General features: G+C 43.2%; 1 pseudogene; it reads right to left on the bottom strand.

Annotated features, from left to right (window-relative positions):
- Positions 1-267: 267 nt before the first annotated feature.
- Positions 268-2,419, bottom strand: LOC119523331 (annotated as a pseudogene).
- Between the last annotated feature and the right edge of the window lie 12,179 nt (positions 2,420-14,598).

Raw genomic sequence — 14,598 nt, 5'->3', positions numbered from 1 at the left:
TTGGGTGAGGTTATGTTAACTGCCTCATTTGTTGATAAAAGGGTAGCTGAGATCATGCACATCAGGATTTTTAAGGGGATGCTTTAAAAATGCTTTCATAAAGCAAGTTAGCAGACATTCAGGAAAAGCTGTGGAAACCATTCTAGCCCGCATCTTCTTTGCCCATGGACAATTCTTTTTCACAGTCACTGGCATCATCTTGAGTATGACTGTAACACACTCAAAGACTGGCAGGACTGGACCTGGTTGGCAGGTAACTCCAACCTCTTACTCCATGTTGGTCAGAGAGTGAAGTTGTGGGAGGTGCTGAGTCTGTCTGTGGCATCAGCTCACTGAGGTCACCGATGGTGGTGGCAAGCAAAGTGTCCTGGGGCACCACGGAGTTGTCTGACTTGCAGGCCACATCTGCAGGGCTTTTCTTTTGCACGGCTGGTATGCTGCCTTGGACTGGGGCCAGGTGGTGAAAATGGCCATTTTCTGCAAAGGACAGCAATTTATCCGGAAGTCTAGGTGGCGCATACTCTTCATCAGGCTGTTCAGTCTTGTGTCCCTTGTTGTTCTTGGGTTAGCCATCTACAATAACAAGGAAAGACTTCCATGGAGTATTCTTATCACGTATTGAAGTGTGCCGCCGGAGAGTGGACTTGTCAGTGAAGGTCTGTCTGCATGCGTTACACATGAACGGCTTCTCACCCATGTGTATACGATGGTAGCGCTGGAGGGCATTGAGCTGGGTGAACTGCTTACCACACTGGTCACAACAGTAGGGACGTTCTCCTGTATGGACTTTAATATGCTGGTAAAGTGAATTCTGCTGGGCAAAAGTCCTGAAACAAACTTCATATTTAAAGGGTTTGGATCCAGTATGGATTCTATTGTGATGTTTTAAATATTTTTTAGAAGCAAAACTTTTGCCACGTTTCACACATAAAAGGTCTTTCACCTGTGTGACACCTTTTATGATAAATCAGCATGTGGTTCTGAGTGAATTTGTACCACGTTCATCACAGACAAAAGGTTTTTCCCCTGTATGAATTCTCATGTGGGTCTTGAGGGCGGAGGGCTGCGAGAACCTGGCCTCGCACTCGGTGCAGCCATAGGGCTTGTCCCCGGTGTGTGTGCGCTTGTGCAGCCGCAGCGCCATCTTGGAGCTCAGGCCCTTGCTGCATTGCTGGCAGTGGTGCCACTCCCGGCCCCCCGCATGCACCTGCAGCATGTGCCACTTCACATCCTTCTTCCTCTTGAACTTCTTCCCACACAGCTCGCATGGGAAGTGGTGCTCTCTGCTGTGCACGTGGTGCTAGTGGCCCTTGAGGTTGCAGTGGTTGGCGAAGGTCTGGCCACAGATGTCGCAGCGGTAGACCACCTCAGCAGCAACGCTGTGGCAGTGCTGGATGTCCTTCAGGAAGCTTTTCTCATACAGAAACTCTTTCTCGCAGGTTGTGCACTGAAAATTGCTCTTCTTATACCCCTCCTCGTCCTCCTCGTCCTCCTTGTCCTCCTAGTCCTCGTCCTCCCCTGCCTGTTGCAGTACTCTGTCCAACTCAACACTGGCATTGCCCTCCTCATTTTTGGGATTCACATTTTTCATAACTGGTTCCACCTTTGTTCCCACATTATCTGGGCTTTGGTCTTGGGGACACTTGTATTCCCCCATGTCATCCTCGGCACTCTTCTGCTGCTCTCGGAGTCTTCTTGTGTATTTCTTTTCCGGGATTTCTACAAACACCTTTCTTCCAGCCAGCTTTCCACTGGCTTGCCTGATTTTAGGGTAGAGAGGCTTAACTATATCTTTTTTCTTGCCGAGTTTCTCCTTGGACTTCCTTGGTGGCATAACTGGCAACATGCCATTGCTGATTCTCTCTACCGGGTAATCTGAGGACGCCAGAAGGCCATTGGAATGAGGCCCATCCATGACTGCACTGGTCCTAGGGTTGGGAACAATGATGACTTGGGAGCCACTGCTTGCTTCTGCCTCCCGAGACTCTGAGAAATTCTGCAACTCCAAAAGGACCGATTCTAACATCTGTTTCTTTAATTGAAAACAAGTCTCCAACAAGTCCAAACATTTTAGCTTTTTGGCCATTTCCAACATTCGCTGCACCCGATCTTCTTCCACCTATACCTTTGCTGTGTAGACAAACTCAAGAAATGAAGCAAAGTCAACAACTTGTACTTCATTTAAGTAGACATTAATCCTGGTGCCGTCCACGGTTTTTTCATTAAGGAACACTTCCTTGAAGAACTTGCTGGTGGCTGCCAGCACAGCTTTATGGGCCATAAATTCTTTCTGGATGCCCTGATATTCCATGCTGACAGTCACATTACATAGGTGACTAAGAAGGTGGAGCTGATGCTTTTCATTCAAAAGGTTCCATGGTGAGGATTTGGATTCCCGCAGAACTGCACCATTTTCCATCTTTCTGCTTTCTAGAAACAGCAGCAGCCTTCTGACTTCCCCAAACCTCTGCCAACAGGGCACTGTGAGCAGACACAGCGTGACAGTCAATAAAGTGGTTTCTGAGTCCGATTTCCTATCTTGCTGGACTACAGGGTGAGAACGCAGTGATCACGGCGACAAGAATACTTCCGGCCTTGGTGACAGTTCTTTCTCATTGTAATTAGCCGGCGTTCCGGCCGCTCCGACAGCCTTGCATCTGCACTAAGGACGGGCATACCCTCCGGCCAGGGTTCTTCCTACTTCTCACGGTTCCACTCCTTGGGGCGCGGCGAGACCAGGGCCAGGGACCTTCTCCCGGAGACCCGGCTCCACCCCAACCCCCTTCCACAATCTCTTTTTAATGAGACTGCAATTTCCCAGTTTCTCGGGCTTCAAACCTCAGCATCTCAGCTCTGCGGACGTACACCCGGGCCCCAAGCACGCACTGGCCCCTCGGCCCCCGCACATCTCCACCAGGGGCCACCAGCGCCGCCGCTCTGCACGCTCCACCCCCCTCATCTCCCAACCGGACCCTTCCCAAAAAGACACAGCAAACAAAATTAGGAAGTCGGGGCTCACTCCTGACGTAGCCAAGTCCACTCCTCAGGCTGACGTCGACGCCCTCGGATATCCGTCTTCTGCGTCTCCGACGCAGGCATCCACTGTGCACTCGCGTGGACTCCGCCCACCGGACCCACCCGAGTCGTCCGGGCAGGCTTCAGGGAGGCCCTGCTCCTCCGGCCAGGCCCGGCTCCTCTAAGAAGGCTTCAGGACAGGCCCCCCTCCTCCAGAAAGGGCCTGCGCCTCCGTGTAAGCCTCCGGGATAGCACCGCCTGAGCGGCCCACTGCTTCCCAGCTGCGGAGGAGAGCTGGGAGGCGTGGCTCGGGGCGCCGGCCCGCCCCCTCACCTCACTGCGGGGCCGCCCAGGTTAGCCTGGACTCGGCCAGGGACCTGCGGCTCCAGCTGGACCATCCCACAGGTTTTGATATGTTGTGTTCTCATTTTCATTTGTCTCTAGATAGTTACCAATTTCTCTTGCAATTTCTTCTTTTACCCACTGGTTGTTTAGGAGTGTGTTGTTTAGCCTCCATATATTTGTGAAAGATCTGGTTCTTTGGTGGTTATTGATTTCTAGTTCCGTTGTGGGTAGAGAATGTGTTTTGAATAATTTCAATCTTTTAAAATTTATTAAGACTTGTTTTGTGCCCCAGCATATGATCTTTCCTGGAAAATGTTTCATGGGCACTAGGGAAGAATGTATAACTTGGTAAAGTTTAAGCTACTGCACATGTCAGGTGGGCTCATTTTGGTCAGCTCCAGCTTCAGTTATCAAGATAACTTTGGACATGGGGTGGGTTAGTTCTGGGCTGATGCAAGACCCTTCATGAACAAACATTAGGGGCTCTCTTTTGTGATCATAAGACTCTAAAGTAAAAAAAAAAAATGGATAAAATGAGTGCAAGTGAAGGTTAGTCACAAGGGCACAAGATTAAGGCTATACAATCATTATCAGAGATCAAGGCAGCTGGATTACAGTTCAGAGATTTCAAGTATTTCCCTCTGTCTACTCTAATATACCAGGAAGTAAAAAAGGAATGTCTATGTAATAATTCAGTAATCATAACCATCCCTTAAATCCTAACTTCTCTGTTACAAGTTCTCCCTTGCATTTGATAATTTTCTCTCAATCTTGGAGGATATCTGGGTGTCAACTCTTCTAACTTCTTTATGCTGATAAATGGGCATCAACATTATGGGGCAGAGGGATGAAACTAGTTATTGTTCTTGGAGAGGCTGGTCCTTCTGGTTTTCAGAGCTAATCTGGCATTGGGACAATCCAGAGGCTTTAAGTCTCTGAAAAACAAGCTTAATAAGTAAAACTTTTATAGAGTCCAGGGTATCCTTCAGGGTTTTCAGGAGCACTGTTGGTTGGGCTTGCCATATTGTGGCAATTTGTAATATCTGGCTGCAACTTGCATAAGAGTAATCTCCAGAATGACCTCTTGACTCAATTTGAAATCACAAATTGAAACTCTATTTCATTTCCCCTTTTTGGTCATCCTTTTTTTTTATGATGCCAGGGCCAGGCTCATCCCTGTGAGTCATGTCCCACATTGCCAAGGAGACTTACACCCCTGCAAGCCATGTCCCATGTAGGGGCGAGGTAGTGAGTCTTTTTGCAGAGTTTGGCTTAGAGACACCACATTTGAGCAACAAAAGAGGTTCTCTGGGATTGAGTCTTAGATATTAATTATAAGTAGGCTTAGCTTTGTCAATCCAGAAATAAGTTTCACAAGGGCAAGCCCCAAGGTCAAGGGCTTGGCCCATCAATCTGGGAACACCCACTGCCTAAGAGAGCATCAGGACTTCCACAGTTGGGGAAGCTTAACAGTTCCGCTTTTCTCCAGTCCCTCAAGGGAACTTGCAAATACTTTCTCATTTTTTTTTTTTTTTGTTCAAAATACTTTTAAATGCATCAGGGTATAACAGTAACTTGTATAGAATATTGAGATTTTATTTCTTATTCTAAGTTCCATGACAAACAAAGCTGAATTAGGTTGTTTAAATAAACTGACTAGACAGGTTAAATTGCATGGTGTGCTACAGAAAATTTAAACATCTCTTCTTTTGGTCTTACACAGAAGCTAAAGTTTTTAAAATACAGACCATATCATCTTTTACCCTGTATTCTGATTCACCTTAGTCTTAACCAGATCAGCTTCATTTACACTTTAATCAGAATTTAATTTCTTTTTCAGCTTTTTAACAGTTGCTCTTTGGAGTAATGCTGACTTTCAGAGCTGGAGAATTCTAACTCTGAGTCTCAGGTGTCACAGAGATATCTAAAGTGCCAGGGAATTGCCAGGTTATACAAAGAACAAAGTACCTCAGAATTTAGAAATAACAGTTAAAGCTCAAGAGTAAAAATGACTTGTGTAGAAGCTTAGAATCTAAGCCCTAATTTTCCAATAAGCATTTAAAAATTGTTGGTTTTTTTGACCGGGAAGAGAAGAGACCAAAACTCGATCAAAGGAGTCTTATTGTGTGGCCGTGCACAGGCAGGCTGAAGCCTAAGATGGCAACAGCCCCAAACAAAGGGAGGTACATTTTTATAGCTTTTGGGAGGGGGTTTGCATAAGATAGAGAGAAGTAAGGAGTTGATGTCAGGGGATTGGTTTGTTTAGGGTAAGATAATGAGTTGATGTCAGAGAGGTTATTATGTTATGGAAAATTTTTGTTTTTGTTCTTGCTCAGACTTCTATGTTAGCTAAGGGTGGGTTTTATGTAAACAGTCACCTCCATTATGGGAGAGCTTCCTGGAATATCTGCTAAGGGTGGGTTGTGTGTGTTTTGGGGATGGGAGTTTTGCGTAACATTCTAGGCTTTTTCTTTTAGTTTTCTAGGGGTGCTGAGGGGCACAGATCCATCTTCTATATCTGCTTCCTGCCTGGTGGGGGGTTGTTAGAGTTGTCCCTACTGTTTCATTGCGGGGTAGTGGCTGGTAAGGGTGGTTTCATAGGAGGAGTAGCTTGTCATCGATGGCTGACTGTCATGGTTTGTATTGTTTTGTGAATGAATTGAACTAAAAGTTGTAATGCTTCCTAGGAGAAGCATTAAAATGAGCATGATAGGAGGTGTTATAAGAGGTATTAGTATAGAATGTAGAGGAGATGAGAAGTAGGATACAAGAAAGCCGAGCCAGGATGAGATGTCAGCTGCATTTTCTTTAGCTCTTTTAATAATTTCTATGTTTTCTTTTAGGATTTTTAGATTTTGTACTACCTGCCCTGTGGTGTTAATGTAGAAACAGCATTTCATTTATTGCAGCACAAGTACCACCTGCTATGGCAGTTAGGACGTCTAGAGCTCTTTTATTTTGCAGGACTACATCTGCTAAGCTGTTTATAGATTTTTGTTGGTTTTCTATGGTCATTACAGTGGCATTCTAAGACTGCTGCATTATAATAGAGGTGTTTAAAACTGATTTTTCTAATATTGGGATGCCCACAAACCAGAAGAGACTGGAAAATTGCATGTCCAATGCCTGGTTTCTCTAAAATAAGATTATCATGTGCCTGGTATTCCCACTCTGCCACTTTATTTATTTATTTATTTATTTTTATTTTTGCCAGGGTAGCCTGTCCTGGCATTAGCGGGGTTTCTAGAAATGAACCTAAGTTGGGGATCTGGCCAGAGGTGGCCATTTCTGCAGGGGTTAAAATAGTTGCCTTAGGGAGTAATGAGACAATAGTGCAGGTCCCAGTCCCTAGCCTTGGGAGAATAGGGTATGCTGTGTTTCCCCACAGGAAATAGTATCCTGTTCCCATGAAGGAGAGATCAGTTGTGAATCCTTGGGGTTAGGAATATTTAAGGGAGCTTCGAATAAACAGATGTTTAGTGTTGATGGTTAGTTTACCTGAGAAGAAATCATCTACACACAAGGGGGAATAGAGGGGTTCTGATGTGCTATATGTGTGTCATGGGCTCTGGCCGAGTAAGTTGCAGAAAATGAGTTGGAAAAGGTTATTTTTTGGGCCTAGGGTAGGGAATGGTTTGTCATCATCCTTGTCTCCTGAGATATTCAAGAGCTGACCTGAGCATGCCCCTATGCTAAAGATTTCTGTTTTTGTGTTGTAAGCTATTATATTGGAGAACTTTTTCAGTGTAACTTTTTGAGGCATTTTGGGTGCTGGCTCCCCAGAATAGAGGAGCAGTATTATTATAGTACAGGTAAGGCTTCAGCGGGGACTTATGTTAATGTTGAAGGGTTAAAATATAGGGTGCGATTACAGTAGGAGGTGTTAAGATAGCTGAGATATGATGCTTGAGGGTGTAAGGAGTTATGCCAGAAGCAAATGTATGCTTTATCCCTTAAGTGGGTGATGGTTCCTACTGGTTCAGAATTTTCTAAAAAATCTTGTGTGTGAAATTTAGTAAGTGCAAGAAGTGCTAGCTGAGTTTCATTTAGTGTGGTATTGCTTAAATTGATTTTAAATCTGTGGTAATGAGGTGTTATGATGAGAAGGGATTCTGGACTTAAGGGAAAGGCTAGAAGAGGGACATGGTGGCATGGGTGGATTCTGGACAGATCCAGCAGTCAGTCTGGTTGGTTGTTTGGACAATGTACTGGATAGTGGGAGTTAAGGGGTGGTGGGGTAGGGCCACTGTTTGTGTTAGCGTGATGAGGAGAATTATAATCTGTATTATATGTATGGGCTTCATAGTTTTAACCAATTGGCAACATGCTGCAAAGTAAAGTTGATAAGGTTACCTTGCAGGTATGCTTTCCAGAGAAAGGTGAGGAGGTCTGAGATATGTGGGAAAGGAGAGAGGAGGCAAAAGAGGATTTCAGGGCGTGAATGAGGATTATGTGTAGGTGTAGGAAGCAGGAGACAGTAACATGAGAAGTTTGCGGTAGGGTGAGGAATGTTTACATTTTGCAAGTTATTCAGCACAAACACACAACATTGAATATTAATTAGAGCACAAGTACTGTCTTTGGCGGTGGTTAGAATATCTAATATTATTTTGTTTTGTAAAACTACTTTTTTAAGTTGTGAGGTTGTATCGTTAGGCAGTGATATTGCTAGTTTTTACCATTTTCCAACTTTGAGCACAGAAATAAATTTCCCTTTCCACAAACTTTCTGCAACTTTCTGTGTATATTCAGGTTTTGTCCCACATTTTGTCTTTTTTCTTCATTCTGAAACAACCAGTCATTTAGGACAAAACTACTTTCTTTTTCCATTTAATAAAAAATATCTTTTATACATTTTATACTTAAGTTACCAAGATAATTTTGGAAACCGTTTTTAAGCAAGCATTTCACAACATAATATTACCATTAATATTAGGCTTGTTAGAATAATGCTAAATACTTAAAACACTTTAGTTAATGTGTTATTGAAACAGTAATGCACAATTTTTAACAAGATTAACAGCACTTGTAGGTATTAAACTGGGTGGCTGAGTGGTTTAATAATATATAAGCTGAATTTTTATTAGCAGATAGAAGAGTGTTTAGGTGAGGGTTTTTTAAAAAATATATATTTTTTGCAGGGAGTATTTTTGGGGTTAGATCTATAGTTGGTTTGCAGTATAATGAGTATTTGCAAACTTATACATACAGTTTCCTGGAGGATGGGGGTTTCAGATGGGAAATACAAATAGCGTTTGGTATTTTATGTTTAGGACCAGAGCTAATTGACCTTTTCTTAAAATTTTTAGTGTCTGTGGCACCGGCAAGAGTAAATTATTATTGATGCTTCACTATGGTTTGAGAGCAGCTGCCCCCCTTATTTGAATTTGCAAGGCCTGCATGGGCTCTGCAGTTATACAGTTTGAGTTTTTAAAGTATTCAGCTAGCTCAAGGAAAGAAAGGAGGTTTTGGTTTGTTGTGAGCGGTGGTATTGCTTTTTTGGAGGGAGTTAGGGAATATTTTAAATGGGTGACTGAGGTTAGTGAGATTTGGGCTTTTTGTGCTGTTACACAATATCTGAGGTATTTCAGATGGTTTAGAAGTTTGAAGCTGCTGAGAGTCTAGGAAGGAAGGACTGCATAGAAGGAGGTCATTTACATACTGCAGAAGGATAGAAGGAAAAAAGTTAATTTTGCTGAGGCTATGGGCTAGAGCTTGCTTAAACAAATGAGGACTGTTTCTGAACCCCTGAAGGAGGACTGTTCAGGTTAACTGTTGAGAAATACCTATGTTGGGATTAGTTCAGGTAAATGCAAATAGATTTTGGGAATCGGGATGTAAGGGAATGGAGAAGAAGGCATTTTTAGGTCTAGGATTGAGTAATGCGTGGTGTTAGAAGGAATTAGAGACAGGAGTGTATAAGGGTTTGGGATGATGGGTTGGAGAGGAATGACGGCCTGATTAATGATGTGTAAGTTTTGAACTAGTTGATATGCTTTGTTGGGCTTTTTAACTGGTAAAATGGGGGTGTTGTAGGGAGACTTAGTTTGTTTTAAGAGTCCCGCTCATAAGGAGCATTTAATAACGGGTTTAATTCCTTGTAGGGCTTCCGGGGGTATTGGGTATTGGGGTTGAGCAGGAAAGGAGGTAGACTCCTTAAGGCAAATTGTGATTGGTTTATGGTGAGCAGTGATAATGGGAGTTTCTGTGTTCCTTACTTCAGGGTTGACCAGATAGGAGGGAAAGAGAAAGAAGGGGGATCGGTAGGGTTTGTTGAAAAGGTCATATCAACTAAAGACAGAAGGAAGATGCCTGATGCGGTTGTGGGAAAAGGAGTGCGTATTTGGGCTTTTAGCTCAGCCAGTATGTCTCTCCTAGGGTTGGCATGGGACAGCGTGGAAGGATAAGGAATGAATGGGTAAATACATGGTTGTCAAGTGTACAGGTTAGGAGAGGGGTAGCTAAAGGCTGTGGAACTATGCTATTAACCCTGACTATTGATACCAAAGATTTGTTTGTTGGCTCTTTGTATTCAGGGAGAGCAGAGTAAGTGGCTCCTGTGTCAATAAGAAATGAAATTGGTTTACCTGCTACTGAGACATGCCCGAGGTTCTGTGTAAGTGATTATCACGGAGCCTTGTGCACTTCCCAGGCAACTTTAGTCCTCTTGCTAGTTCTAGGAGCTCCAGGAAGTTAAAGTTGGGGGTCTTAGTCTGGTGGGTAATGGATGTCCCTGTGCCTTCAGAGGCCTGGGTGCAGTCAAACTTCCAATGACCCTCCTGCTTGCAGGGCGGGCATGGCCCCGGGGGGGTGGGGATTTGGGCATTGTTTAGCCCAGTGCCCAGGCCGTCTGCATTTAAAGCAAGCTCCCAGCCTGTTTTTACTTTTGGTTTAGTAGGGCTTTGGGTTTCTTTCAGCAAGAAGCTGGTAAGCCTGAGTACAAGATTTGGCTTTGGCTTTTTCCTTAAGTGTTTCCTGCTGGGCTGTTTCTATATTTCTATTGCTAAAGACCTTAAAGGCTAGGTTGGTTAAGTTTTTTTGATTAATCTGAGGTCCCACTTTTTGTTTTTGAAGTTTTTGGTGGATGTTAGGGGATGACTGAGAAATAAAATGCATATAGGGGAGTAAAGTGCTTTTAGGGAAGTCTGAGTTAAGATTAGTATAGCATTGGAGGGCTTCTCTAAGCCTAGCTAGAAAGGCTGCTGGGTTTTCATTATTCTGTTGGGAGACTTTTTTAGCTTATCATAATTAACCACTTTGTGTGCGGCTGCCTGCAGTCCTGCTGTGAGGCAAGTTATCATAAGGTTGTGAGACTGCCGGCCAGACTTCCCCTCCTGATAATTCCAATTGGGTTCCTCTCGGGGTACTGTGGTGGCTCCCATGGGGCTTTTATTGGCATCCTGTCTATTTAAGGTGGCTGCGTGAGTGTGAGCTGCTAGCTATACTCCTTCCTTCTCCTCGGGGGTGAGACAGATAGGGAGAATGACATAGAGCTCTCACTAGGACACAGTAAAGTATTGAAATTCTTTAAGAAATCGGGCAGGGTTATAGTATGAGCTTAGGTGCTGTTCAATTTGGGAAAGGTCAGAAAGACAGAAGGGAACATGGACATGGATGTGTCCCTCCAGTCGAGACACTTGTCATAATGGGAGGATAGGCTGAGGTCCGGAGGAGCGGGTCCTTTGTGGGGAAGGAAAGGAAAGGAGGGTTGAAACTTTGAGGTGGAGTCTGGAGATGGGGAAGGGTTGTACCCTGGCTGTGTTTTTTTTTTTTTAATTCAGTTTTATTGAGATATATTTGCATACCATACAATCATCCATGGTGTACAATCCACTGTTCACAGTACCGTCATATAGTTGTGCATTCATCACCCAATCTATTTTTGAACATTTTCTTTATACCAAAAAGAATCAGAATCAGAATAAAAAATAAAAATAAAAAAGGACACCCAAATCATCCCCCCCATCCCACCCTATTTTTCATTTAGGTTTTGTTCCCATTTTTCTACTCATCCATCCATACACTGGATAAAGGGAGTGCGATCCACAAGGTTTTCACAATCACACTGTCACCCCTTGTAATCTACATTGTTATACAGTCATCTTCAAGAGTCAAGGCTACTGGGTTGGCATTTGGTAGTTTCAGGCATTTACTTCTAGCTATTCCAATACATTAAAACTTAAAAAGTGTTATCTGTATAGTGCATAAGAACGTGCACCAGAGTGACCTCTCGACTCCATTTGAAATCTCAGCAACTGAAGCTTTATTTCGTTTCATTTCACATCCCCCTTTTGGTCAAGAAGATATTCTCAATCCCACAGTGCTGCCCCTCCTGGGACAGATGAGTCTTCTGGTTCTTTAAGGTCAGTCATCACTAAAAGCCTCTGTCTGCTTGTTGGGGGTTTGTAGCTTGTATTCAGCAGCACACATTTGTCAATTAAAATCCCAGTTAGAGCTTGGTTGAGCTTTATTCACTTGCTGGAAGAGTGCTGCTCTCTGCCACAGCGAGGATTTGCAGCTAATCCTTCCATGGGGGGAGGGGGCTCCCAGCACAGTTCCGCAGTTTTTACTAACAGATTTTATGCTGCAATCTCAGGCATTCTTCCCAGTCCAGGTTGGTGTACGATGTGTGAACAGTCATGGTTGCCCCCAGCAGTTATTCCAAATTATTTACTAGTTATTCCTGGTTGTTGATTAGTTGTTCCAGGGGCTAACTAAATTCCACTCCTTTCTATGACACCATCTTGCTGTCCCTTTTGCTTGTTTTTAATTAATGAAGATTTCAAAACACTAATAAAGAGCTCAAAGTGGACATGTCTCCTCCCTCTTCCATCAAATTAAGAGAAGGGTGGTGAACAATTAGGAGAATTAAGATGACTGTTCCCTTCCCTTTCCACAAGTGATTTGAATGTCAGTAGTAAAGACGATGTTAATATTTACTAAGGTCCATAGTGATTCCTTCTTGTTTTTTGAGAAGTTCATTTCCAAGCAGTTGGCCATTTTAAGTTGATTCTTTTCTTATTGCTTTCTATCTCCCTACTTCTGTGAAGAGCAAACATACTCTATGATTTCAATCCTTTGATACTTGCATTAAGTCCCAATATGGCAGTAATTTTTGAATTTGTACTTTTAAAATAATTTACAAATCCCCCTGTGATTTGGATGCAGACACCTGTAAATATGTCACTCTGAGACTTACAATGAGAAAAAGAGATGGATAATCTACAAAAATCCAAGTCTCGTTTGTGAGCCTTGAGGCTATTCAGAGAAAGAACGCATTGTGGACAAGTTTTTTTTTAAAAAAACCTGCATATCACTATTTACTTAATTTCTCTCCCGCTAATTTTCTTGATGCATTTTGCCAGTGTGTATCACATGCCATAATCATATGCCAAATTGCCAGGGTTTGCCAATGTACCATACCAAAATATATGTTAACAAAGTTAGTTTTGCAAGCCGGTCTCATTATTATATTATGACAGAAGCCTTTTGAATTATCAAATCCATTAAGAATTGTGAGTGATTTGGGGGTGTTTTGCAATTGTACATTCATAAGGCAAACATGAGCCAGGGTAAAACAACTTAAAATACATGATAATTGGACTGTGGAATGAAGACTTGGGATGCAGATTGATTGAGACAGGAAATGGTGTGAACAGACAGAAATTTGGGCTTGCTGTTGAAGGCTGGAAGGGGGAATTAGTACATCTGATTATGCACTCACCAGTGAATGCAGAAGACAGGCAAGATGAAGAGTGATCTTGATCTAAATCTTGTATTTTACAGAAAAGGTGATATATGGGAAACAGTTCTGCTGTTGCAGATGAAAAATTATAAGCAGCACCTGTGGGGATCCAGAATTAATAGGACAAACATACTCCCAATCAAACTTCCTTCATTAAAACCCATATAAAGGAATTTGTTGATATACTTAACAGCGGCCCCCAAACACAGTACAGAAATAGCTAAAACTAAAATACCAACAATATCTATCCAGGATCCTTGGACTTGGAAAATATTAGTCTAATTCATCTAAATTTACCCATTTCTACTCTTTTCCAGTCAACTGCCTTTTCTCTTTTGAAATGCAAACCTTCAAAACTGGCAATTATGTTAATCACCCATATGCTGGGAACAACGAATGAGAGCAGACCATGCCCCATGCCATGATCTCTCAACCAATGACAGAATGGCAGCCAACACTCACATCAATTGGCCCAAAATGCAGAAAGGTATATTAGGCTTAGCAATAAGGGCCCAGCCTCTGACTTCCTGTCTTGGAGATGGTCCAGGAAGGTGGCACGGGTCTCTGCCTTTTGTTTTTTCTTTAATTATCACTTGCTATGAATCCTGGTGATTTCAGGTTCTAAACTGAGCCAGGAGTGGATGTGTCTCTTGCCTCTTCCATCAAATTAACAGTATGGTGATGATCAACTAAGAAACAAGACGGTTGCCTCCACTTTTTGCTCAACTTCTTTGAATATTGATTTATTTTAATTTTTCCACATTGAAGTTCATGTGCCTGACAAAATAAAGCCAATTGCCTTAACCTGGCATAGTGACCGCTCTGTCCCCATTGCATTGGCCAATAGAATGGGACTGGTCTTTTCTCTGCGCTGTCGTCATGCCTGTTCTCTCTGATCAGGTTCTGCCTTTGGGCTTAAGAAATGGATAAAGTGTGGGTGAGTGGAGGCTGGTGGAGGAGAGGAAGCTTGGCAATGTGCCTATTTATTCCTTCTCCTTATTAGGGGGGATTTAAAGAGATCTAGGATCATAGACATGATGAGATGGGCCCATGAGCAGGCATTAGGGGAGCAGGAGGGCATCAGGACTCCTCTCCATGGGGTCATCAAACAGGCTGTGCCCCAGCTGCCAAGTGGCATCTGAGGGGTTTCACGTGAGGAGTACTGGCACTCACAGCCTCTGCTGTTGCCATGTGTTGTTCTGACATCCTGAAACATGCCCATGATTTTACTCCGCTTCAAGGTCTTCCTACACAGGGGTTATTGTGAATAACATCAGCCTTTGGTAGGTGTAGTTAAGGAGGGACCATATGTCTTTGGTAGAAAATCAGGCTTGACCATGTTTTCTGGCACGCATCACTGGGAATTTTGTTTTAAGAAATAATATGATGTGGGACATGATTCCCAGGAATGAGCCTGGTCCTGGCAGCAAGGGATTGAAAATGCCTACTTGACCAAAAGGGGGGAAAAGAAAGGTAACATGCTGAGGTCACAG

The sequence above is a fragment of the Choloepus didactylus genome, chromosome X (genome assembly GCF_015220235.1).
Source record: "Choloepus didactylus isolate mChoDid1 chromosome X, mChoDid1.pri, whole genome shotgun sequence".
In the NCBI taxonomy this organism is placed as follows: domain Eukaryota; kingdom Metazoa; phylum Chordata; class Mammalia; order Pilosa; family Megalonychidae; genus Choloepus; species Choloepus didactylus.
The sequence above is the reverse complement of the archived record's forward strand: the minus strand, read 5'-3'. Positions and strand labels throughout refer to the sequence as shown.